Here is a 23,084-nt window from a genome sequence, read left to right as displayed (position 1 = left end):
ATCTACTGCTCGGCTCCTATCATTCCTCCTGTTTATCGGGAATCGGATGACCAGGGCGACTGGGAGGGGTCTGAAGACCCTATGACCGCTCAGGACTGGGCAGAGGAATTTGGGGATGCCAGCGGTCTGGATACCTCCCCGGACGCTGGTTTCATCTCTCCTCCGACTGTGGCCTCGGAGGAGGGTGCAGCCTTCTCAGTGGTGCTGCGCAAGGTGGCCGAAGCCCTAGGGCTCGAGTTGCCTGCTGTGGCCGTGAGGACTAACGTCCTCACAGAGGTCCTTCAACCGACAGCAAGCTCCACTGAGCCTCTGCTGCAGTTTAATGAGGCCCTCGTTGACGTTCTACAGGGCACTTGGTCCAAGCCCTCCACAGTCCATCCTGTGGACCGGAACGTTGCCCGGCGCCACCGCCCTGCTCCGGGCGACCCCAGTTTCCTCTCCCAACACCCACCCCCGAGAGTCTGGTTATCCAGGCCTCAACCTCCCAATCCTCCTTCCAGTCCGCTCCTCCGGATCGGGAATGCAAGCGGTTAGAACAGTTTGGCAAGAAACTGTTCTCGTCCCGGAGTTTGGGGCTGCGGTCTTTAAATACCGCTTGCCTTTTGGACCGTTATTCCCACTCTCTGTGGGATACGGTGGAGGACATGCTGCCCTTGTGCCCGGTGGAGGCCCGGACACGACTCACTCAAGCACTTGCTGACGGTCGAGATGCAGCACGGCATGCCATACGGTGTGGACTCGCTGGGTCGGGCGATTTCCACCACGGTGGCGCTTCGGCGTCACGCCTGGCTGAGGTCCACATCATTTTCGGGGGATGTCCAGAGTTCCCTTTGATGGCACTCGCCTTTTTGGTGAGAAGGCAGACAGTGCGCTGGCTCGGTTCAAGGACTCCCGGGCCACAGCCAAGTCCTTGGGTCTTTCGGCCCCGCGGCCGCAAACTTCCGCCTTTCGTCCCTTTCGTGGCCAAGGAAGGGGCACCTCCTCACGTCCGCCCAGCCACCGGTCGCAGAACCAACCTGCACGCGGACGTGGATTCCGCCGAGGCGGTACTGGAGGTCAACGTGCCGGTCAGTCCACATCCACCCCGGCAGCATCCGCCTCAAAGCCCTCCTATTCCGAGCTTACAGGCCCATTCAACGCCAGTGGGAGGCAGAGTTCGCCATCACCTGCTCCATTGGCGCTCCATCACGTCGGACAGGTGGGTGCTGCAAATCATCCGAAGGGGCTACTCCCTCCCCTTCGAGACGACCCCTCCAGCCATGCCACCGCTGAACCACCGTATGTCGGGGGATCATTTGCATCTTCTACGAGAGAAGTTTCGGCCCTCTTGGCCAAAGAGGCCGTCGAGCGCGTTCCTGGTCCAGAAGTAGGTCGTGGTTGTTATTCCCACTACTTTCTGGTTCCCAGGAAGGGCAAAGGGGGCCTACGCCCTATCTTGGACCTCCGGAACGTCAATGCCTTCCTCCGGAAGGAACGGTTCAAGATGCTCACTTTAGCTCAGGTTCTAGCTGCCCTAGACCCTGGAGACTGGATGGTAGCGTTGGACTTGCAGGACGCTTATTTCCACATCCCCATCCTGCCGGCCCACCGGCGTTACCTTCGGTTCACGGTGGGTCAGGAGCACTTTCAGTTCACCATGCTCCCCTTCGGCCTCACCAGTGCCCCTCGGGTGTTCACGAAAGTGATGGCGGTGGTCACAGCTCATCTGCGCAGATCAGGGGTTCCAGTCTTCCCCTATCTCGACGACTGGCTGTTGAAGGCGGGCTCGCCCCAGCAAGTCGTCTCCCACCTCCAGACTACGGCCGACCTCCTGCACTCGCTGGGGTTCTCCATCACTGTGCCGAAGTTGCACCCGAGTCCCTCCCAGAAGCTCCTTTTCATTGGAGCGGTTCTCGATTCGGCGCAGTTCCGGGTCTATCTGCCGGAACAGCGGGTCCGGGACATTCAGGCCCCGATTTCCATCTTCCGGCCTCTGTCCCGGGATTCAGTCAGGTTGGTGCTGCGGCTTCTGGGGCGGATGGCCTCCTGCATCCTGTTGGTACCCCACGCCAGGTGGCAGATGCGGGCTCTGCAGTGGGACCTGAAGTTTCAGTGGGCCCAGCATCGAGGCAACCTGTCCGACCATGTCCTGATCTCGGAGGGCACTGCGAACCAGCTGCAGTGGTGGCTCACGAATCGCAATTGGGTCAGCGGCAGATCCCTCTCCCTACCCCAACCGGAGCATGTCGTAGTGACAGATGCGTCCCTCCTGGGATGGGGGGGCCATATGGGAGAGGCGGAGATCAGAGGACTCTGGTCTCCGGCGGAGACTCTGCTCCATATCAACCTATTGGAGCGGAGGGCGATCCGACTGCACTGAAAGCCTTCCTTCCCTCTGTCCGGGGAAGTGTCGTGCAGGTGTTCATGGACAACACCACCGCCATGTGGTATTGCAACAAACAGGGCGGGGTGGGGTCGTGGACCCTTTGTCAGGAGGCTCTGCGCCTCTGGACATGTCTGGAACATCAGGGCATCACCTTGGTGGTTCAACATCTGGCAAGCTCTCTGAACGCCAGACCAGACGAACTCAGCTGCAGGTGCATGATGGATCACGAATGGCGTCTGAACTCGGACGTGGCGCAAGGTCTCTTTCTGCAGTGGGGAGAGCCTTGGTTAGATCTATTCGCCACCGAAGAGAACGCGCAATGTCAGCAGTTCTGCGCGTTGGAATTTCCAAGGCGGCACTCGCTCGGAGACGCTTTTCGTCGCGAGTGGAGTTGCGGTCTGTTGTACGCCTTTCCGCCTATACCACTTCTGCCCAGAGTGCTGAAGAAGATCAGGCGCGACCGGGCCCAAGTCATCTTGGTGGCTCCGGATTGGGCACGAAGGTACTGGTATCCCGAGCTACTCAGTATGTCCATCGATCCCCCGATACAACTGCCTCTTCAGGAGGACCTTCTGTCGCAGCAGCAGGGGACGGTCCTCCACCCGAACCTGTCCAGCCTCCACCTCCATGCGTGGAGATTGAGCGGCGGCAGTTGATGCCATTTGACTTGCCTCCGGAAGTCTGTGATGTCATTCTGGCAGCCAGTCGTCCCTCCACAAAGATGGTATACGCCTGCCGGTGGAACAAATTTGTGGCATGGTGCACAGCAAAGGATGTGGATCCCCTTTCTGCCCCTCTTTCTGAGGTTCTCCTCTTTCTTCTTTCTTTGGGCCAGCAGGGCTCTGCTCTGGGCACCTTGAAGGGTTATCTTGCTGCAATCTCTGCTTTCTTAAGGCTTCCTGATCAGCTTTCTCTTTTCAAGTCCCCTGTTGTCTCCCGTCTTCAAGGGCATTACTCATATGTTCCCTCCTGTTCCATTCGTAATGCCTCAGTGGGACTTGAACCTTGTTCTTACTTTTCTGATGTGCGCTCCCTTTGAGCCCCTTCACAACTGTCCACTTCGTCTCCTGACTCTGAAAACTGCCTTCCTGGTGGCTATCACCTCCGCTAGGAGGGTGAGTGAGCTCCAGGCTCTGTCAGCTAAGATTCCCTTCCTTTCGGTTCATCCGGATAAGGTTGTCCGCCGGACCCATCCTTCTTTCCTTCCTAAAGTCGTGACTCCCTTTCACGTCGGGCAATCTGTCACGCTGCCCACCTTCTTTCCGCCTCCGCATCCTTCAAAAGATGAAGAGAGGCTCAACCGTCAGGACCCAAAACGTGCGCTGTCATTTTATTTGGACCGCACAAAACAGTTCCGGGTGGACGACCAACTTTTTGTTGGATATGTAGGTGCGAAGAAGGGTAAAGCTGTGCACAAGTGGACCATCTCGCATTGGGTCGTGTTGTGTATTAAACTCTGCTATTCTTTGGTGAAAAAGGTCCCTCCTGTTGGGCTGTAAGCCCATTCCACCCGGACGACAACTGCCCTGGGACGGGGAGTCCCCTTGCAGGACATCTGTCAGGCGGCGACGTGGGCTTCACTGCACACGTTCGCCAAGCACTATTGCCTGGACAACCAAGTCCGGAAAGATGGCCACTTTGGCCGTTCTGTTCTCCAGGACTTTCTGGTGTGATCTTGGTTCGCAAGCCCACCTCCGGGGTTGGTTTTTCTGGGGTATCTATTCTAAGGTGAGGAATCTAACTAACGTGTTTCTTTCAGATGTACAAGTTACTTACCTTCGTTAACGATGTATCTGTAAGAAACATTAGTTAGATTCCTCACCGACCCACCCAGCCTCCCCGTTCTGCGAACCGACATCTAGGGTTAAGGTTCTCCCTTTCAGGGCCCTAGATTTTTTGGCACCAGTGTCGGTCTCTTGCATGGCTCAGCATCCCTGGCGCGGAAAGCTATGTTTAAGAACTGACGTCAGCGCGCGAGGGCGGCGTCTAAGTACTCCGACGACGTCATTCCGGCGCACGACGCCGACGACTGACGCGGAGCCGCAGACCACGCCTAGCGACGCGCAAGGGGTATTGCTACAAAAATCTTTCCGTATCCAGCCTGACGCCTGGGGATATTCTAAGGTGAGGAATCTAACTAACTAATGTTTCTTACAGATACATCGTTACCGAAGGTAAGTAACTTGTACTTTACAAACATTCACAAAGGGGAAGGGGTCCCTTGGGGACCCCTTCCCATTTGCGAATGGGTAACCACCTACTTGAAGTAGGTGGTAACATGCGAATGTTTTGCGACCACATAACAAAACATTCATACATACCAATGCGATTCAGTATTAGGAAGGGTCGCCGTCAACACGTCCCTTCCTAATATCGAATCGCAAACCCATTTTGCGATTCAGTAAAAGGTTACCGAATCGCAAAATTAGGTTTGATGCATCGGAAAAGCAATTTTTGCGTTTGCAAACGGGCAGATTCTGCGAATCTGCCAGTTTCCGAATGCAAAAATGCTTGATACATCTGCCCCTATATTTCCAGATATTCTTTACAAATTCCTAACTCTGGTTCTATTATTGGATTTTGGTCATTATGGTATATTGTTGTTAAATAAATGAAGCTCTATTTTTCTAATCCTGTGTGGATTATTTTTGGAGTGGTGTTTTCACTGGTTTGCTGTTTTAAGTATTGCACAAACAATTTACACATTGCCTCCTAAAGTTAATGAATGAATGAATGGGTATTTATAGAGGGCACTGTCCCTCAAAACACATGAGCATCCTGGCACTAATAGTAACAGCAGTGTAAGCCTTCATCATAGCCTGAAAGAGGAGGTTGATTTGAGGGAGAGGCAGAGTGCATCAGAGGCTTGAAACAGCCACGTCTTCTGTGTCTTTTTGAAAGCATATTTCGTGTTTATAAATCGGAGATGCATTGGCAATTGATTCCATGCATTAGTGCCTTAAATCATAAGGGATTTTACACCTTTTTCATCTGAGAGAGTGGGGCTTCAACAGATTTACGTTCGAGGTTCTCAGTGTCTTGCAATGTCTGAATCTGGACGTGAGATATTTCGGGCCTATGGCCCTAAAGGCCCTAAAGACTAGCAGCAAGGTCTTAAACAAAATTATTTTATGTATAGGTAACCAGTGAAGTCTTTTTTATGTGGCTGATGCCGAGCTCCATTTGAGGAACTGTAATACCATTCTAACTGATGCATGTTGGACCATCTGAAGTTTGTGTATTAGCAGTTTTGTACATAAACTGTTGTCATAGTATAGCCTTGACGTAATAAGTGCGAAAGCTACAGTATTCCTGGCATTCAGGGGAAGACTTTGATGAGTATACCCCTGGAAGAGAATTAGGATTACAGGTAAGTAACTTATCCTTCTCTTCCAGGGGATACTCATCAATAGTCATAAGCACTGAATAGAATAGCAAGCCCATACCCACTTCCTCGTGGACGAGCAAACCGCAGCAAGTACAGTTAAAGAAAAAACCTTAACCAAATAGATTTCTCAGAGAGGCTTGCCCAAACCGAGCATCCGCCTGTGTCAGAGTCCAAACAATAATGGCGAGTGAAAGTGTGAACTGATCGCCATGTGGCAGCTTTACAATCCCTGCAATGGGCACATTCCTAAGGAGAGCAGTGGTAAAGGCTTTTCCCCTAGTAGAATGGGCCTTAGGTTTGCCCGGGGGGGGGTTTCTGGCCAGTTGGTATGACAATGAGATGCAAGATACTATCCACCAAGAGACAGATCTTTTGGAAGCTGCAGAGCCGGTGTTTATGGGACTATAGTTAATAAACAGACAGTCCGATTTTCTCAGTTCCTTTGTTTTGTCTAAATAAAACTTCAGAACCCTCTTGAGGTCCAGAGAATGGAGGGACCTTTCCGATGGATTTGAAGGATTCGGGAAGAATGTAGGGAGTGCGATTGCCCGATTAATATGGAAATCCGAGACTACTTCAGGTAAAAAAAACGTGGATGTGTTCTTAGAACCACCCTGTTAACATGAAACACAGTGTAGGGCTCTTTACAACACAGCGCCTGGATTTCACTCACTCTGCGAGCCGATGTAATAGCCACTAGAAAAGAGTCTTTCCATGTCAAATGTTGTAAAGAAGCTCTATGAATAGGTTCGAAAGGAGCCCCCATCAATTTTGTTAAAACAATGTGAAGCTCCCATGGAGGAGAAGGAGCCCTGACTGGAGGGTAAACGTTTCTCAAACCCTCAAGGAAATCTTTGCCCACAGGTATTTTGAAAAAAGAAATCTGGGTAGGGGACTTCCTATATGCTGTGATAGCAAGATACTATCCACCTAGAGACAGATCTTTTGGAAGCTGCAGAGCCGGTGTTTTCTGGGACATTAGTTAATAAACAGACGGTCTGATTTTCTCAGTTCCTTTGTTTTGTCTAAATAAAACTTCAGAACCCGCTTGAGGTCCAGAGAATGGAGGGACCTTTCCGGTGGATTTGAAGGATTCGGGAAGAATGTAGGGAGTGTGATTGCCTGATTAATATGGAAATCCAAGACTACTTCAGGTAAAAAACGTGGACTAAGTCCTATTCTCCTTCGCAGTTTGCATTCCACTTATTTAGTATGTTTTGTCTCCCCCTGGAGACCAGAGTATATTTGTGCTACTTAAATCCTTTGAACCAAGTCCCGTTCCCTTTGCAGTTTGCATTCCAATTATTTAGTATGTGTTTGGTCTCCCCCTGGAGACCAGTGTATTTTTGTGCTACTTACCCGATTTCCTTGAAGTATTCTTATGTGTATTGTTGATATCTCCGGGTAGGAGATATACCAAGTGGCAGTGATTGCGATGTGTTAATAAATATCCTTATTTTTCATGAACAATGTGTGGTTCCTTCTCATCTAATCTACACTATTGTTTAAATGTGGCGAAACAAGCTGCTTTACACTTCAAGATAAACCTGAGGCTGCTCTCAACAGCTACCCCTTTGAGAGCTTTTAATGTTATCAAAGACCACTAAAATCACCATAAGGGTTGCTGGATTAGTGCAAGGTGCATCCCTCCTTTAAGTGTGCACCATATACTAAGCCAGCCTCCTACAAGGACCAACTCTTTGTGGGGTATGTCTGAGCCAAAAAAGGGAAGGCCAAGCAGAAACGGACCATCTCCCAATAGATTGTGCTCTGCATTAAAATCTGCCATGCATTGGCCAAGCAGCAACCCCACAGATGGGTTTGCGTGCCCCTGCCACAAGAGTAAAGGCTGCGACCACTGTGTTAGCTCGTGAAGTCCTGGTCTTGGACATGTGCTAGGCAGCTCAGATGGCTTCTCGTCAAGCATTCACGTAAAACTACTACCTGAACAGTCAGGATGGGCACTTTGCCTGTTCGGTCCTGCAGGACATTTGTGACATTTTTTCACCGACCCACCTCCAGGTAGGTTTTGCTTGGGTATCTATTCTAACGTAAGGAATCTACGGCTAGAAGTCTCTATATGAAGAAGTTACTTCCCTTCAGTAACAGCTTATCTAGTAGAGACTCCATTTAGCCACAGATTCCTTACCACTCACCCATCCACCTCAATCTGCTAACTGATTTTTAGGAACAGGGCTGTTTCCCTTTCAGGGCCCTAGTTTTGCACACCAGTGTTCAGTGTACTTTGTGGCTCCGCTATCATGGCATGGAAAGATGCAAAAAGAAACTGATGTCAGTGCGCTGGTTGGTGCCTATATAGGAACCATGCATGTCCCTTTCTGCACAGACAATGCCGCAACACCACGCGGAGCCAAACAACGCCACCTACTGGCTCAGGGGTACTGCTCACAAAAAAATTCCGGATCCAGTCCGACACCTGGGAATAATTTTAAAGTAAGGAATCTGCAGCTAGATGGAAGCATTACCAGATAAGGCATTACCGAAAGTAAGTAACTTTTTCTTAAAGTTGAAATGTTCAGTGGGAGAGTCTCTTAAAAATCTCAGTTGGAGGGAATTGAAGGTCCATAGTAAAGTTGATACCTACAATGGAATTAATAATTTGCACAGGATTTAAGATTCATGTCCAGACCAGATGAATGGCAGCCCAATCCATAATATGATGCATTCCGAACCATCGCCAAAAAGACTGCCATTGTATATTTGTATAACAGAAACATTGTTGAACTTAGCAGTTTGTTGCATGCCATATTTCTCCTGCAAACTCCTACTTCTCCAGTTGTTCAGCCCTACATGGAGATGCATTTGATAGAACAGGATAGAATTAAGTTTATGAGGATAAGATTCATTTTAGTTAAACCTACCTACCTGTAATACTGTTTTGGTTCCTTATACCCCAAGAACTGCAAATTTTGTAGAGGATGGGGTTTCCATATCGAGTCATTAGAGCGCATCATTTGTAGCTGCCCTTATTAGTTGAATCTGCTTCAGAATTTTCCGATCCCTGTTTTCTTAGATTGGGCACATATACAATTGAATCTGCTTTAGCAATGTGCCTGCAGGTTGTCAACAGTCAGCTAATCTGTTGATTTGCAACATATGTGGACTCCGCAGTCACAGAGTTTAACCATTGTTGCAATCTGTTGTACCATACGACCTGTAGTTAAAGGTAATGCCACTCGGGTAACTATTAAACCCCTGACAGCCTTTCAAGAAATCCCAAGCCCTTTTTAGGTCTTGCCTGACCCAGTGCATGCGCTGGTCTGGCAAGACTTTTTGTGAGGGCTTAAAAAAATGCTACCATGGCCGGCCTAGTGCACAGTGCATGTGCGCGCGCTTACGAGCACATATGGCTTTCCTCGTCATGCTCATTAAGCGCATCGCTCGCCGTGCTTGATCTCGATCACGATCACTTTCCCTTTCGCGGCCTCGCAGCCACTTTGATGTTCTGCAATGCAAACTTTTCAGAATGTGTTGTAGTTTATCCGGTGTCCATACGCGGTTACACTTCCAATAATACAGCCGTTATTAGAGCAGTTCTCTCCGAATCTGAAGCAAAGAAAACATCTCTTAAGATGCCTGCAGAAAACGTCTATTCAAGAAATATTCCATTGTGTCCTTTAAAACTGATATTTCAAAATTGGAACGCGGGGAGACAGCCTGCGTGAACTCCATTCAGTCCAGTGTATTTTTCACATGCTAAGGCCTGGTTTACTCATGCAAATCTTGTGTTAGTCAAAGTATCGCTTAAACATTGATGTGAAAAGAGAAGCATTTTCTGGCAGTTAATTTCCCTTAACCCACCAGTGCATTTGCATGCATGAGAGGAAAGACAAACAATGCGCGTGTGCGGATTGCGCGTGCGCTTGTGTTTTTTAAGCTCGTGCACTTGTGTTTTTAAACTCGCGCATGCTCTGGCCCTCTGCCTAAGCCTATGCAAGCAATAGAGGAGAAAAAAGCGCACCGGTCCGTTAATGTTTGGGCACTACCCTTGTTTAACAACCGAAGAGTCGAAATACTGTGCCAGAGAGGAAGGATCTGGCTTTTTGGAAATCTCCATCTTTTCACACAAAATATGCACAACTCAAAAATCTTTAACATTGTAAAAAACCCTGAACCATATACAGTGAATTGCAGAGATTACAAACCATTTTTCGTGAACATTGCCATAAATAATCCTGATCAGTATTAAGCCTAGCTCACTATCGCATACATTAATACCAAGCCCATTCAATGCTTGTGCAAACATTGCAACTACTTACACTCTATGGAAATGAGCAGCTATGAACAAATATCTCAAATTAAGTGAAATAAAGTGCGGTCATGGTCTTCTAGTGGATATGCATATATAATTTACGTACAAATACACCAGTGTCCGTTTTACAAGATTAAATCCTATGCTGGATAATAAACTGTATAGTTACCTTTTTACGAGGACAGGAACGCTATATATAAAAAAAAAAAAACAACAAGCAAAAGGTAGTTCTTGCACCAGTCCATGTGACAAATATTTCATTTAACCAAGGCAACCGATGTTTTCAATAGACGTTATTAAAAAATTATAGCATCTCATTACCTGCTGCCTTGGTCTTTGTTTATTTAAAAAACATTTTTGCAGAAATGAACCTTTGATTATTGTTCAATTCCTAGGATCTTTTTGTTTTTCAAACATTGCCTAGTAGATGACAGTTTTGACAGACACGGTTTCCGCCAGATTCTTCATCTTATAAATATTCACAGAGCCTCAAACTGATCTGGAAAAGGTATCCCCAGCATTATTACTCCAGGGCCATCAGGTCGACCCATGCGGCTCTAGGCATGACCCCAACCGCTGAAAATCACGTCACCGGCATATTTAACTAGCAGCCAGTGTGCGGTCATGAGCTCATGTTTTTCCTGAGCTCTCTATGTATGCTTCACGAGCTCCAACCGCATCTTGGTCAAATGCCTCCTCTGAAGGTTTCAAGGTTCAAACCTTACTGTAAGTGCCAAAAATGGTTGCCTTTGTCAGTTCCTCATGACATCTGAAAGTGGTGTCTTGGCTCTGACTATAACACTGCCGCTTGCTACATTTGTTCCCTAATGCCCCCGAAGGCCATCCGTCAGCAGCCCGCTCAGATGGTCACTCCCATCCTGCTAGAGTTTAGAGAACCACTTATAGCTTTACTGGCCTCTAGCTCTGTTTTATTGTTCATTGCTTCTTGTAGTTTCACTTCTATAATAATACACACTCACCTGGGCTACAATAGGTGTCCTGCGGGATGATTTAAAGCAGGAGGGACACCAAATGCCTAACGAACAGCTGATGCATTATGCAATGCTCCCATTACAACTATGCTTGAGTAAAATTTACTTTGCACAGACGTAATCTCACTTAATTTGAAGTTACGCTTGAAATGCGTACTTCCTGTAATGATGCTAATATGCTATTACACCATGTTGTATAATTATACACCGTTTGTGTGGTAAATAAAAGTTAAACAATTTTTTTTTTAAATGTTGTGATATAAAAGATTTTTATTGTGACCAGAACCAATTCATCACAACCCACAAAGAGAACATACAATTGCTGTAACATTTCTGACAATATATGACATGGTTTATCAGGCAAGAGGAGGGTAGAACTGAGGTGCAGATGTTTGCATTATGTTGACACTGCTCTGAAAACAAATGCAGGTGTTAAATACACCTTTATTGTCCAGAGCAATGAGAACCTACTTGAGGTTTGATTCATTGGACACAGCACCATATGCATAGTACCTCCCTTATGGCACTACGATGTGTTAAAACAGGGCCAGAATACCTGAAGAAATGAAAAACAAGCATTGGCATAGCCAATAGGTCTCGCCTTTAGGACCTTATAAGTGTTTAGTTATCCAGCACAATATCCTTGGTGCAACAACATCAAGTGTTGCATGACTAAACACTTATAAGGTCCCAAAGGCGAGACCTATTGGCTATGCCAATGCTTGTTTTAGATTGTAAATCAGACTGGACGGGGAACTCCGCTCGCGGCCTTTTCCTCACTCCGCATTACGCGGCGTTCGCAGAGCTTTCCTCGCCGCGTTCGTCAACGTCAAGTTGGCAAGCGTAACCGTGGAAAATCAACCTCCCATTGAGATTTCTTGATGCAGGCGGTCAGATTTTTCATTGCGAGTGGTCGCGTTTGCTCACAACGGCTTGCGTTGAGAAGCCGTCCGTTCGCGTTGAGAAAGCTGCTGCTCAAGTAAAAATCTACTCGCACAGCAGAAAAGAAACAGCGTCCGCTTGCACTGTGCACGGTGCCGTTTGCGATGGTTGCACAGTGCGGGCAAGCACCTGGCACTGATAATCACCGCGAACAGCATTTATCTAACGCACTCCGCTGCTTGCGGAGTTAGCATTGCAGAGTTTATTTTGCACTTCGCTGAGTTCCGCGTAAACTTCGCAAACTCTGCCCAGGCTTGATTATAAGACTGCTTAGATTGATTTGAATTTTGTTTTTCTGGTTTTTACTGAATGAAGGCGTATGGATATTTTGTTTTTAAGGAAATATAAACATTTTACTATCATTTAGTTTTTTTAAGGATTTTACAAATAAACAGAGGTGTAGTGCATATGTGTTGCACCTCATGCAAAGTGATAGTATCTTTTAGACTTAAATATGACTTTTGTAGTTTTATTGCTTGAAATGAAATTTGTGATGATTCTTAATTGAACAAATAAATGTATTCATCGTTATTTAAGGCCAGCAACACTGATAAGTTTGGCAAGCAAATGGCTTGGCTTGTCCCTTCCTGGTAGCTTTCAGTTAGTAGAGAGGTCTTCAAACCGGGGGGCGGGCCCCCCAGGAGGGCCTTAACTGATTCCAGCGGGGGGCGCCATGCCCTTGTTAAAAGAAGCATCAAGCTGAAAGCACTGCTTTGTTTTAAGTTGAAAATAAATTATCAGCTGTAAGCCACACTGTAATCAGTACTAGCATCTTTTGTCATTTATATCTAGCTGGGAGTATGTGTCAAAAGGGAAGGAAATCGAAATATTCTACAAACCTCCCCACCCCCATTTTGAATAATCAAACTTTAGATACTTTGACACATTAGTAAGGCCTAGCTAACCAGAAAAGTATGTTTAGCAATCATGTATTTGATTGCATTTAAAAAGGTTTAGCATAACTGTAATGTTTAAATAAGTCTAGATATATTTAAACATTGTCAATTTTATAGAATAATTATGAAAAGTTCTGTGAGGGTCCCAATAAATATTTGTTTTACTCTGGGGGAGCGCGGCATTAGAATGTATGAAGACCACTGACTTAATAATTGATTCTGCTCAGCTTGTCCTGTTGTTGCCTGGCATGAATGTGCCCTCTAACATCTTCAGATTAGGCAATTAACAGAGATGGTGTGATGTCCTTTCACCTTTTCAATCTATAAAACGGCGGGTTTTTTTTAACAACAATAAACAAGACGTAGCTATCAACTCTTGAAACTTCTCAAAAATCAATGTCAAATAATTTAAGGAGAGTCAGCACTTAAATTAAATACTGGAACTATAAACAAGCAATAGTTGATTATCACGTTACAAAACATAATTAAATAAACTGAATGTGCATTCTATTAATCATACTTATTCTCCTTGGATTGATGGATTAGCACATGTACCTGAAGGATGGGAATACCCGGGAAAGAACAAATAGCTGGAAAGCATCTCCTAACGAATGTTCTTGCAGAACCTCCTGAGAGAAGTTGGCCTGGCATATGCTGTCCACTAGTTATAGGGGACACCTTGCACCAGTCCAATTCGACTCTTAAGGTGATAGGTTAAAAGACAACCTTTAAAGAAAGCTATCCTAGCGGTAGCTGTGGAGAGCAGCCTTCAGGCTAAGTCTTGAAGGAGTGTTAAGCTTATTGTTTTACCATAGATAACCTCTTGAATAACCAAATGAAAGAGTAGTCCACACAGGTATATATATATAAAATATATGTATTTATTCTAAGAATAATCCCACTAGTCTCTTTATGAAACTGGAGGTAAAGATACAATTCAAACAAGCACTGATAGTTACAATAAATAGCACTGGAATCATAGGGCCCCGGGGGGACCAAACCATATATTAAAAAAGTGGTATAAGAACCACGACAATTCTACAGACAATGCCTAGGGCATTTAGGGTTGCTGGCCCCTTGTGAAACCACCCAAGGTAGTGAGGAAGGGGACCCACGGGAGAAGCGTGCAGTGGTATAAGCTACTGTCGGGATCTCTATTAAAGCCTATGGAGAATGTCGCTGTTGAAATTTACAAGATTTAAAACACTTCTAGCAGGAATTCAAGTCCAAGAGTTTAGAGTTAAGCTTTTGAAGGGCCCACACCCACGAGAGTACTGAGGTACCACTGTTACCTGCCCCAGGGAAGCCGGGTGCATAGGTAGTTTTCGATGTCGGGTCGTGGGCTGATTTTCAATGGAAAAACGTGAAGAAATGCTGCTAGCAAGAAGCGTTGTCAATGTCGTGAAGATTGAAGATGTAGATCTTGAAGAGAAGGACCTGAAAGCAGAGGGGACAGAGTCTGGGTCACGGCACAGTGACCAGTGGGCTCAGGAGACAGAGCCCTTCAATGTTGGGTGCTTCCAGGTGGAAAATGGGTAGCCGTGGCTGGAGTTCTGCCCAGCAGCAGGGCAACCAGAGTCGTGTAGGTGGCGGGTAGCATCCATTTTGTACTACGTGTGCACTTTTAAATTGGTGTCTAAAATCTGCCGCTTTTACCATATCGCCCCTCTAGCAGGGGGGAATCATGCCCTCACTCCCATGGTTGGATTGGGGGTATGATTCCTACATGTTTGACACCAAACACGACATGGTTCTGTGCAGCCACTCTCAAGTTATCACGCTATCGCGATTACTTATAATGCGGTTAAGAGTATATGGTATGACTGCACTACAAACAACCCAACAATAGTTTTACGAAGGTTGCAGAGAGGCTCTACTCAGGTAGGGGTTCCCCCTCACACATATCTCAGCACCCTGCCTTGTAGGATTAGCAAGGCCTGCCTTAGGGGTGACCTATGAGGATCACTGGCCTCTGGGATGCATGGAAACCCACCTCAAGGTAGGTAGGAGTCGTCGATGTCCGTAGGAGCAGCGATGTTCCAACCGGGTCACTTGCAGTGTTTCAGGTGCCTGCCAAGCAGGGGGGTAACTCCTTTACCCCAAGGGAGATGTCTTCATTCAGCTGTGCGGCAGCAAGTCGAAGTTCAAGTCTGTAAAGTCCAAGAATAATCTGAGGCTCTGGGGACCCTGTATACACCTTTATCCAAGGATTAGGGGAGTGTCTAGATCAGAGCCCACCAATGAGAGTTCAGGCGGGAAAGGGTGGCTACAACCTCTCTCCTTTGTGTGGTTTCCCGCCTGGGCAGGGGACAGGATGCCCCTGAACCGGTTTGAGGCGGTGTATGCAGAAGTAGGCACTGGAGAAGCCTACGTGCAGGTCTGAAAGACATCCTATGGTGCACCCACCCCGTTCCAATCCACATAGTCTGTCTGGGGAGGTGGGAGCACCTCCCTGCAACAAGATCCCTATTGTCCAGCTGCCGTGGCTGGAGTTCTGCCCAGCAACAGGCAGCCAGAGTCGTGTGGGTGGCGGGTAGCATCCATTTTGTACTACGTGTGCACTTTTAAATTGGTGTCTAAAATCTGCCGCTTTTACCATATCGCCCCTCTAGCAGGGGGGAATCATGCCCTCACTCCCATGGTTGGATTCGGGGTATGATTCCTACATGTTTGACACCAAACACGACATGGTTCTGTGCAGCCACTTTCAAGTTATCATGCTATCGCGATTACTTATAATGCGGTTAAGAGTATATGGTATGGCTGCACTACAAACAACCCAGCAATAGTTTTACGAAGGTTGCAGAGGGGCTCTACTCAGGTAGGGGTTCCCCCTCACACATATCTCAGCACCCTACCTTGTAGGATTAGTAAGGCCTGCCTTAGGGGTGACCTATGAGGATATATGTGTTGTATTAAGTGGGTACAGGATACCTATATCCCTGTAAGGGGTGCAAGCACCACCTTACCCAGACTACAGTAGTGGTCTGGTGGTGTCAGTTTGTTTGGCTGTCCCAGGGGTGGCACAATAAGTGCTGCAGCCCCTGGTAGGCCTCTGAGGGACCCATGCCCTGGGTACCTAGGGTGCCATCTACAAGGGGCCGATAGGGTGTCCTCAGTATCCAATTGGGATGTACCTAGGGTACTCACATCAGTTTAGAGAGGAAGCAGATAGGCTGGGGTCCTGGATAGCAGGGCCACAGCCTGGCTAGAGTCAGAAAACAGTCAAAACATCAGCAAAAAGTTGGGGGCAACTATGCAGTCGATGCCACTCTCCTCCTACATAACCCTCCCCCCAAACGCAGGGACATTAAACTAACCTTGACCAGTTGAGTCTTCATGTTCTAAGTGGAAATATCTGGAGAGGCCATCTGCATTGGCATGGTTGCTCCCAGGTCTATGTTCCACTGTATAGTCCATCCCCTGTAGGGAAATGGACCACCTGAGTAGTTTGGGGTTTTCACCCTTCATCTGTTTTAGCCATAGGAGGGGCTTATGGTCGGTTTGAACAATGAAGTGAGTGCCAAACAAGTATGGCCTCCGCTTCTTCAAGGCCCAGACCACAGCAAAGGCCTCCCTCTCTATAGCTGACCAACGTTTCTCTCTGGGGGTCAACCTTCTGCTAATAAAAGCTACTGGTTGATCCTGGCCCTCTTCATTCAGTTGTGATAATACAGCACCTAACCCCACCTCAGAAGCATCAGTTTGCACTATGAATTCTTTGGAGTATGGAGTAGTTGGGGCTTTGGAGCACTGGAGCAGAGCACATTGCCTATTTTAGGTCATCAAAAGCTCTCTGACAGCTGACAGTCCACTGAACTTTCTTGGGCATCCTCTTAGAGGTTAAGTCATTTAAGGGGGTCACAATGGATCCATATCCCATTACAAATCTTCTGTAATAACCAGTCAGGCCTAAGAAAGCTCGGACCTTAGTCTGGGTGGTTGGAGCAACCCAGTCCATGATGGTCTGGATTTTGCTCTGTAGTGGTTGAACCTGGCCTCCACCTACAAGGTGACCCAGGTACACAACCTGACTCTGCCCTATCTGGCACTTAGTAGCCTTGAAAGTGAGTCCTGCCTTTTGCAGGGCTTCCAAAACTTTCCTCAGGTGGATCAGGTGATCTTCCCAGGTGGAGCTGAAGACAGCAATATCATCTAGATAGACTGCACTAAAGTCATCCAGGCCTGAGAGGACTTGGTTCACCAACCTTTGAAAAGTGGCAGGTGCATTTTTCAAACCAAAGGGCATTACAATAAATTGATAGTGCCCACCAGGGGTAGAAAATGCAGTTTTGGCTTTTGCAGATTCAGCTAACCTTATCTGCCAGTAGCCAGCTGTCAGATCAAATGTGCTCAGATATTTGGCTGAGGCCAATTTATCTATGAGCTCATCTGCTCTGGGAATGGGATGTGCATCAGTTCTAGTGACTGCATTGAGTCCTCTGTAGTCTACACAGAACCTCATCTCTCTCTTGCCGTCTTGGGTGTGAGGTTTGGGTACCAGGACTACTGGGCTAGCCCAAGGGCTGTCTGAGGGCTCAATAACTCCCAATTCCAACATCTTCTGGACTTCTGTCCTTATGCAGTCCCTGACATGGTCAGGTTGCCTGTAGATCTTATTCTTCACAGGCAGACTGTCCCCAGTGTCCATTTCATGAGTGCACCAGGTGGTCTGACTTGGAGTCAGTGAAAACATATGCCTGAATGACTAGAGAACTTGTCTGCAGTCAGACTGTTGCTGGGCAGTGAGGCTGCCTGCCAAGGCTACACCATCTACTGACCCATCATCAGGGTTGTGAGAGAGCAGGTCTGGGAGAGGGTCACTCTCCTCCTCCTGTCCCTTATCCGTTGCCATGAGCAAGCCCATGTCAGCCCTGTCCACATATGGTTTCAGTCTGTTTACATGAAATACCCTGTGGGGACTTCTGGGATTGCCAAGGTCCACCAAGTAGGTGACCTCTCCCTTCTTTTCCAATATGGTATGGGGTCCACTCCATTTGTCTTGGAGGGCTACTGGGGCCACTGGCTCCAACACCCATACCTTCTGTCCTGGCTGGTACACTACCAGTACAGCCTTTTGGTCATGCCAGACTTTTTGCAATTCCTGACTTGCCTCAAGGTTTTTTGTCACCTTCTTCAAGTACTCAGCCATCCGGGAGCGGAGACAAAGTACATAGTCCACAATATCCTGTTTAGGGGGTTTGAGAGGTAACTCCCATCCCTCCTTTACTAGACAGAGTGGCCCTCTGACAGGGTGACCAAACAAAAGTTCAAAAGGGCTGTAACCAACCCCCTTCTGTGGCACCTCCCTGTATGCAAAGAGAAGGAAGGGCAGAAGAACATCCCATTTTCGCCTAAGCTTTTCTGGGAGCCCTTTGATCATACCCTTTAGGGTCTTCTTAAATCTCTCAACAGCCCATTGCATTGAGGATGATAAGGGGTGGTGAACCTGTAGTTAACACCACACTCCTTCCACATTGCCTTGAGGTAGCTACTCAAAGTTTGTACCCCGGTCAGACAAAACCTCCTTAGGGAAACCCACCCTGGAAAAGATTCCCAGGAGGGCCCTTACCACCACAGGTGCTGTGATGGTCCTAAGGGGAATAGCTTCTGGGTATCTGGTGGCATGATCCACTACCACCAGAATAAACCTGTGCCCAGATGCTGTTGGTGGGTCAAGGGGACCAACTATGTCAATCCCTACCCGTTCAAAGAGAACCCCCACTACAGGTAGTGGTATCAGGGGGGCCTTTGTGGACTTACCTGCCTTGCCACTGGCCTGGCAGGTAATGCAAGAGCTACAAAAGCTCTTACAGTCCTCACACATCTGAGGCCAATGAAAATGAGGGACAAGTCTGTCCCAAGTCTTATTTTGGCCTAGGTGTCCTGCTAAGGGAATATCATGGGCTAGTGTGAGCAGGGCAGGAAACCCCTAAACTTCTGAGGTATGACCAACCTCCTGGCTGCACCAGGCTTGGGGTCTCGACCCTCAGAGTAAAGGAGTCCATCATCCCAATATATTTTATGGGTTCCACCAGCATTCCCAGCAGCCTCAGCAGCAGCCTGCTGTCTGAGGGGTTCAAGAGTGGGGCAGCTCTGCTGCTCCAGGCTCAAGTCTGCCCTAGAAGGTCCCCCTGTCCCCAAGAACTCAGCCTGATCAGGTTCAAGTTCATCTGAGACACTTCCTTCTTCAGGTGTCAGAACCTTTTCTGCTACAAGAGTCTCTTCAGACTGATCCTGGGGGGGGAAGGCACTGCCTTACCCCTGCTACTCCTTCTCTTGGAAGGACCTTAATCCATTTTTCCAGGATCCAAGACCTGTTCAGTTTCTGTCAGCTTAGCTTTTGACCTTGTCAGGGCAAACACTTCTGCAGGGATACCCAGCATTGCTGCATGAGTAGTCAGCTCCACCTCAGCCCATACCGAGGTCTCCAAATCATTCTCTAGCAAAACATTCTACTGGTAGGTCTGCACTCACCACAACCTTCTTTAGGCCAGTTACCCCACCCCAAGAGACGTGAACAACTGCCAGAGCATGGTTAGTACTGACATTGCTCGCATTGGTCACCTGGTAAGTTTCTCCAAGTATGATTTGGCTAGGATCCACAAGGTCCTTGGCCACCATGGTGACACTAGCCCCTGTGTGCTAGAGACTCCCTTCCATTCATCCTAGGCTGTTGCTTGTATTTGCCCAGACCACTGGGACTCACAAATAGGGACAGGTCCCCATCACAAACCAATACAGCCCGAGTAGGCATTCTGACTAGGCCAGAGTTCTCTCCAGATCCCAGGGTTAACCCTACTAATCCCTTGTTCTGTGTACCACCACCTATAGCTGGACGAGGGGGAACAGATGCCTTAGGGGCAAGTGTAGTGGTACTTGTGGAGTCTTTGGCCTTGTGACAGTCTGAAGTCCAATGGGTTTCCTGCTTACAGATTTTACACCATGGCTTCCTTGGCTGTTTAGCTTTGTTGGATTGGGAATTATCAGATGCTGCTTTTTGGGGGCCTGTTGAAGACTGCTGGTCTTTTCCCTTTTCCCCACCCTTCTCAGAGTTTTTGGCATCTTCCTTTTTAGCTGCACCCCCCAAGGGCTGGACCTTTTGCTTGATCCTGGTTCTGACCCACTTGTCTGCCTTCTTTCCCAATTCTTGGGGAGAGGTCAGATCTGAGTCCACCAGGTGCTGATGCAAACGCTGATTCTGACAATTATTAAGGATCTGCTCCCTCTTGATGAGATTGTATAATCCTTGGTAATCATTTACTTTACTGCCAGTTAAACAACCTTCCAGAGCCTTGGTAGCACAATCTACAAAGTCTACCCAATCTTGATTCTGTGCTTTCTGGGTATCTCTGAACTTTAACCTGTATTGATCAGTGGTTAGACAAACCCATTTATCAAAGCATCTCTCAAGATATAATAATCATCTGCATCCTCTTCCCTAACAGAGAGGAGCTGGTCTCTTCCTTTGTCTGCAAAGGAGAGCCATGAGATTGCTGCCCACTGCTCTACTGGGACCCTCTGAACTTTACAGGCCCTCTCAAGTGCAGTGATCCACTTATGGATGTCATCCCCTGTCTGATAGGGGGGCACCATCTTATGCAGGTTCCTATGGTCAGGCGCTTACTCTCTAACTCTAGGGGTATTATTACTGCCACCAGGGGTCTCTAGACCCCACTTTCTTGAAGCTTTCTGAAGCTCCAGGGACTCCCTGTCTAATGCTAACTGTTCTCTCCTGAGCTGAAGCTTTGCTTGCTCAAACTGGATCAGTCTGCTTTTCCTCTCTTGGGAGGACTCTCTTCTCTGAGAAGAGGCAGAGGTCCCTTTGGATCTCCTAGAATGGTTAGATTCCTCTGAGGGGGATCTGTTCCTTCTGTTTGGATCCACCATTCTCCCTTTAGGGATGGAGAGAGTGCCTCTTGGGCCATCACCTCCATGTTGTGAGTGGTCTGGTTCATCCAGGTCAAGTTCATTGTCCTCTTCCTGGTCCTCATCAGAGTCCACCACCTGTGGCTCTTCTGTGGGATGCCCACCCAACCTCTCTACCCCATCAGACACTAAAGTCTGCTTGAAGTCTGCAATGAGCAGAATTTCTCTGAGACGTTGAGTGTTGGCACCTTTGGTTGTCTTCAGAAGTCTAGCAGTGCACATCTCCCTAAGCTCAGCAAAAGTGAGATTGTCATACCTGTCGACTGGGACCTTTGAAGGTCCTTCCAGGGCCTTATGGGCTCCTGATCCTGAAGACATTTCTAGTGTAGTGCTACTGGTGTATCTACCTACACTAGGTGTGGCCTACTGAACCCTTTCTTGAGTTGTAGTCAAGGTGTGCTAAGCCCTCTACACACAACTCCTAAGTTCAGTATAACTTATTGTATTCTAAGCTTAAATGTATATGTACCTTTAGTATCAAGTGGCTTTCACTTTAGAAATTCAATTTGTTATCTGGTAAAACAATGGCAAGCTTGAATCCAACCACTGCACACCAATGTGAGAAGTTGGCCTGGCATATGCTGTCCACTAGTTATAGGGGACACCTTGCACCAGTCCAATTCGACTCTTAAGGTGATAGGTTAAAAGACAACCTTTAAAGAAAGCTATCCTAGTGGTAGCTGTGGAGAGCAGCCTTCAGGCTAAGTCTTGAAGGAGTGTTAAGCTTATTGTTTTACCATAGATAACCTCTTGAATAACCAAATGAAAGAGTAGTCCACACATGTATATATATAAAATATATGTATTTATTCTAAGAATAATCCCACTAGTCTCTTTATGAAACTGGGGGTAAAGATACAATTCAAACAAGCATTGATAGTTACAATAAATAGCACTGGAATCATAGGGTCCTAGGGGGGACCAAACCATATATTAAAAAAGTGGTACAAGAACCACAACAATTCTACAGACAATGCCTAGGGCATTTAGGGTCGCTGGCCCCATGTGAAACCACCCAGGTAGTGAGGAAGGGGACCCACGGGAGACGCGTGCAGTGGTACAAGCTACTGTCGGGATCTCTATTAAAGCCTATCGAGAATGTCGCAGTTGAAATTTACAAGATTTAAAATACTTCTAGCAGGAGTTCAAGTCCAAGAGTTTAGAGTGAAGCTTTTGAAGGGCCTACACCCACCAGAGTACCGAGGTACCACTGTTACCTGCCCCAGGGAAGCCGGGTGCATAGGTCGTTTTCGATGTCGGGTCGCGGGCTGATTTTCAATGGAAAAACGTGAAGAACTGCTGCTAGCAAGAAGCGTCGTCGATGTCGTGAAGATTGAAGATGTAGATCTTGAAGAGAAGGACCTGAAAGCAAAGGGGACAGAGTCTGGGTCACGGCACAGTGACCAGGGGGCTCAGGAGAAAGAGCCCTTCAATGTCGGGTGCTTCCAGGTGGAAGATGGGTAGCTTGGATCGTCAGCCACGGGGTCCAGGAGGCTTCAAGGAAGACCAGCTTCTGGAGGGTTTCTGTCCCACGAAGGATGAGGGTCGCTGCAGTGTTAGTGTCCGGATTGCATCCACTAAGCCTTGGCAACTGCAACCCACGCAAGAATCACAAAACAGCTACTGGTGCAGACCCACAAGGTCTGAGCGAGGCCTCCAGCAAGGAGACTGAAGAGCAGGCCTGGAGCAACCAGGGGAACTCTTGGAAGTAAAGATTGACCTCCGCTAGTGCCCACCAGTCGAGCGACAAGGGACCGCGGGAGGCAGCAATTTGGCACGCGTAAAGATGCGCCCACGGGTCGCCAGAGCAGGCTAGGGCGTCGATCTTTGGCACAGATGATGCTGAGAGGTTGGCTCAATAATGGGCCAACGCACAACTTCCCCACTCGGCGGGTTCGTGTGCTGTGCAAGAGGTGGCCGGTATCCTGGGGTATTGGGGATCTCGGCACCCACAGGGTCCACGGTGCTGAGCTTTGCTGTGCACACTCACTTGCCTCTGGGATGTGTGGAAACCCACCTCAAGATAGGTAGGAGTCGTCGATATGTCGGTAGGAGCAGCGAAGTTCCAACCGGGTCACTTGCAGTGTTTCAGGTGCCTGCCAAGCAGGGGGGTAAACTCCTTTACCCCAAGGGAGATTTCTTCATTCAGCTGTGTGGCAGCAAGTCGAAGTTCAAGTCTGTAAAGTCCAAGAATAATCTGAGGCTCTGGGGACCCTGTATTCACCTTTATCCAAGGATTAGGGGAGTGTCTAGATCAGAGCCCAACAATGAGAGTTCAGGCGGGAAAGGGTGGCTACAA

The 23,084-nt window shown here is 47.8% G+C and overlaps 1 long non-coding RNA gene across 6 annotated transcripts in view; it reads right to left on the bottom strand.

Moving 5' to 3' along the window:
- LOC146870457 (uncharacterized) overlaps window positions 1-23,084 on the bottom strand; it is a 421,457-nt gene that overhangs the window by 306,410 nt on the left and 91,963 nt on the right. For 2 of the 6 annotated variants that reach the window (XR_014978140.1, XR_014978133.1), the window contains exon 3: window positions 10,196-10,216. The exons of the other annotated variants lie outside the window; for them this stretch is intronic. This is a non-coding gene — a long non-coding RNA (uncharacterized LOC146870457). The remainder of the gene's footprint in view (window positions 1-10,195; window positions 10,217-23,084) is intronic. 6 annotated transcript variants of the gene reach the window in all.

This window comes from Triturus cristatus, chromosome 1_1, assembly GCF_964204655.1.
Source record: "Triturus cristatus chromosome 1_1, aTriCri1.1, whole genome shotgun sequence".
Lineage (NCBI taxonomy): Eukaryota > Metazoa > Chordata > Amphibia > Caudata > Salamandridae > Triturus > Triturus cristatus.
The sequence above is the reverse complement of the archived record's forward strand: the minus strand, read 5'-3'. Positions and strand labels throughout refer to the sequence as shown.